The following is a 3,608-nucleotide window of genomic DNA, read 5'->3' on the forward strand; positions in this document are numbered from 1 at the left end:
AAAAAAAAAAAAAAAGACAGAGAGAGAGAAGAAAAGAGAGTAAGATGTTGAGAAAACTACATTCAATTCAACAAGTCATTATAAAAAAAGAACCAGTTACTAAATGATCTAAAGTATGTAATCACCAAGTGTTGGGGTAATCCAGTAAGGTCCACTACAAAAATTCACATCCAAAATTAAGGGGGCACTATTTATATTTACTCTGGCACAAAAGTATCATCCAGATGCTGCCTGGCAAACAGAATGCACAGCCACCCCCACAAGCGTAGCTACAGTGGCTGAGCCTAGACTCGGCGACCGACTGACTGCAACCATTCCCAAAATCCACACTTAGAACTTGGTGACCTGGAAGACATCATTAAACTGTGCTCTGTCTTGATTTTCTCATCTGTAAAATGGGGATAACGGACCCATGCCTTGATGGTGATGTGACACTGCATATGGAGCATTCAGAATAGTGGCTGGCACTAGCAGGAGCTCAATAAAGTTAGTGGTCATTCCATATTTAGGCTAGTCGCATACACACACACACTCTAAATTCCAACAAGTCTGCAGACTTTCCAGCGTGTGATCCCACAAGCCCCACCGGCAGGCACGGCCCAGCACTTGCAAAGTAATATGGAGGCGTGGCAATCTTTTCTTTGGTATCTGCTCTTTCACACTCCCATTTCTGCCTCCCCATCCTGGTTTCTGAACTCATTTTGGAATGCAGGGCCGCAGTGCCAGTCTGGAATCTTGCAATGCCTTGTCAGGAAATACAGCTAAATCCTTTGTTATCAGAGCAGGAGACAGAATGACTGGATGATTAACTCACTATAGTAGTGGTCTTTCCCAGTGAGTACGGCTGTGTCCATCTGATAGAGTCGCCACTGTTTTACTTTTAATTTTTAAACTTTTGTATACTAAAATAATAACGTGTTAACATCATCTTAAATGCAGGCTGTGTAAACATGTTCCTGAATATATTTCCTCTTGTCACATTCTGTCCTAAACAAACCCCTAAGTTATTACAGCTCAACAGAAAAAGATTACAAGTACACACTAAACTATTTTCTGCTGAATTTGAAATCATGATAATGGTTATCCTGACCAAAAAAAAAAAAAGCTATTAAATATTTATTCACTGCAAACTAAGTGCCAGGCATTTTTCTAAGCACATTATGGGTGTTTTATCCCTAACAAATTTGTGAATTACATATTATTATTATTATTTGAGAGGGAGTTTTGTTCTTACTGCCCAGGCTAGAGTGCAGTGGCACGATCTTGGTTCAATGCAACTTCCGCCTCCCAGGTTCAAGCCGATTCTCCTGCTTCAGCCAGCCAAGTAGCTGGGATTGTAGATGCCCACCACCACGCCTGGCTAATTTTTTTTTTTTTTTTTTTTGGGATGGAGTTTCTCGTCATCCAGGCTGGAGTGCAATGAATGTCAGCTCCATGTAACCTCCACCTCCTGGGTTCAAGTGATTCTCCTGTCTCAGTCTCCCAAGTAGCTGGGATTACAAGTGTCCACCACCACACCTGGCTAATTTTCATATTTTTAGTAGAGACAGGGTTTCACCATGTTGGCCAGGCTGGTCTTGAACTCCTGACCTCAGGCGATCTGCCAGCCTCAACCTCCCAAAGTGCTGGGATTACAGGCGTGAGCCACTGGCACCTGGTCAATTTTTGTATTTTTAGTAGAGATGGAGTTTCACTACATTGGCCAGGCTGGTCTCAAGCTCCTGACGTCAGGTGATCACCTGCCTCAGCCACCCAAAGTGCTGGAATTACAGGCATGAGCCACCGTGCCCGGCCACTATTATTAACTTCATTTTGCATATAAGAAAATGAAGTACTGAGTTGTTAAACCACTTGCCCATGACATAAATATCTAGGGAGTGGTGGATGCAGGATTAAACCCAGGCGGTCTGGCTTGAATGCACACTCTTAAATTCGAACTCTGCTTCCTTTAATGGTGGAAAGCAAAGAGATTTCTTCTTGCACATCACGGACTGTCCTGGGATACTGCATAACGAAAAACACCAAGTCTTTTTTATTTTTTTAAATAGAAATCAGATCTCACTACATTGCCCAGGTTGGTCTCAAACTCCTGGGCTCAAGTGAGCCTTCCACCTCAGCCTCTCAAAGTGGTGGGATTAACGTGAGCCACTGTGCCTGGCCTCATAGCAAGTCCTTCGTTAGCACCTGTGCTGAGCCCTCTGCATGGAATGCTTGTATCTCCTGTGTCTACATGGCAAATTACACCTCATCTTCCACCTTCTGCTTTCTTTCAGACTTCCCGGCATCATGGGGCACTCGCAGGCACTCAAGGCAGACAGCGAGATTTCAGTATGGTAGCTATTCAGTAACTGTGAAATTTTTCTAAGGTACTGGTATTGAAGCAGAATTAACCTTACAAAGGGATTCAAAGAAGATTTTCTTTTCAGAGTAAGCTCCCTGAGTTTATCCAAGATATAATTTGATTTACAGAATTGTGACTTACATTTACCTAAGACTGCATTACATATGATACACATATGCATTTGTAACATTTTTTGCTTTTCATTCATTCATTCATTCATTCATTCATTTTTAGAGACGAAGTTTCACTCTTGTTGCCCAGGCTGGAGTGCAATGGTGTGATCTTGGCTCACTGTAACCCCCACCTCCCGGGTTCAAGTGATTCTCCTGCTTCAGCCTCCCGAGTAGCTGGGATTACAGGTGCCTACCACCATGCTCGGCTAATTTTTTGTATTTTTAGTAGAGGAAGGGTTTCATCATGTTGTCCAGGCTGGTCTTGAACTCCTGACCTTAGGTGATCCACCCGCCTCGGCCTAGGCATGAGGTGCTGTGCCTGATGTCCTGCTTTTATTTTTCAAACACAATTGTGCATATTTATGGGGTACAGTATGATATTTTGATACATAAATACAATGTATACTGACCAATTTAGGGTAATTAGTATACCTATCACCTCAAATACTTATCATTTTTTTGTGTTGGGGACACTGAAAATCCACTTTCCTAGCTATTTGAAAATATACAATAAATTGTCAATTACAGTCACCCTATAGTGCTATGGAATACCAGAATTTATTCCTCCAATTTAGCTGTAATTTTGTATCCATTAACCAACCTCTGGTTATTCCCCCTGCCCTCCCCTTTCCAGTCCCTAATAATCACTATTCTACTCTCTACTTCTATGAGATCAACTTTATTAGCTTCCATATATGTCAGAACATGGTATTTTGTCTGTGCCATTTTTGAGCAAGCTGCACCATGTAGTTTTACTTAAACCTCATACATCTTTTTTTTTTGAGACAGAATCTTGCTCTGTTGCCCAGGCTGGAGTACAGTGGAGTGATCTTGGCTCACTGCAACCTTTGCCTCCCAGAGTCAAGTAATTCTCATGCCTCAGCCTCACGAGTAGCTGTGATTATAGGCATGTGCCACCATGCCCAGATAATTTTTGTGTTTTTAGTAGAGACAGGGTAGAGACCAGGTAGAAATGGAGTTTCATCATGTTGCCCAGGCTGGTCTTGAACTCCTGGCCTCAAGTGATCTACCCACCTTGGCCTCCCAAAATGTGGGATTACAGACATAAGCCACTGCACCTGGACAAAATCCTC

General features: G+C 42.5%; 1 protein-coding gene across 11 annotated transcripts in view; it reads right to left on the reverse strand.

Moving 5' to 3' along the window:
- Positions 1-3,608, reverse strand: part of KIF13A (kinesin family member 13A) — a 225,297-nt gene that overhangs the window by 88,540 nt on the left and 133,149 nt on the right. The window lies entirely within an intron of this gene.

Source organism: Cebus imitator, unplaced genomic scaffold, assembly GCF_001604975.1.
Source record: "Cebus imitator isolate Cc_AM_T3 unplaced genomic scaffold, Cebus_imitator-1.0 Scaffold21, whole genome shotgun sequence".
In the NCBI taxonomy this organism is placed as follows: Eukaryota; Metazoa; Chordata; class Mammalia; order Primates; family Cebidae; genus Cebus; species Cebus imitator.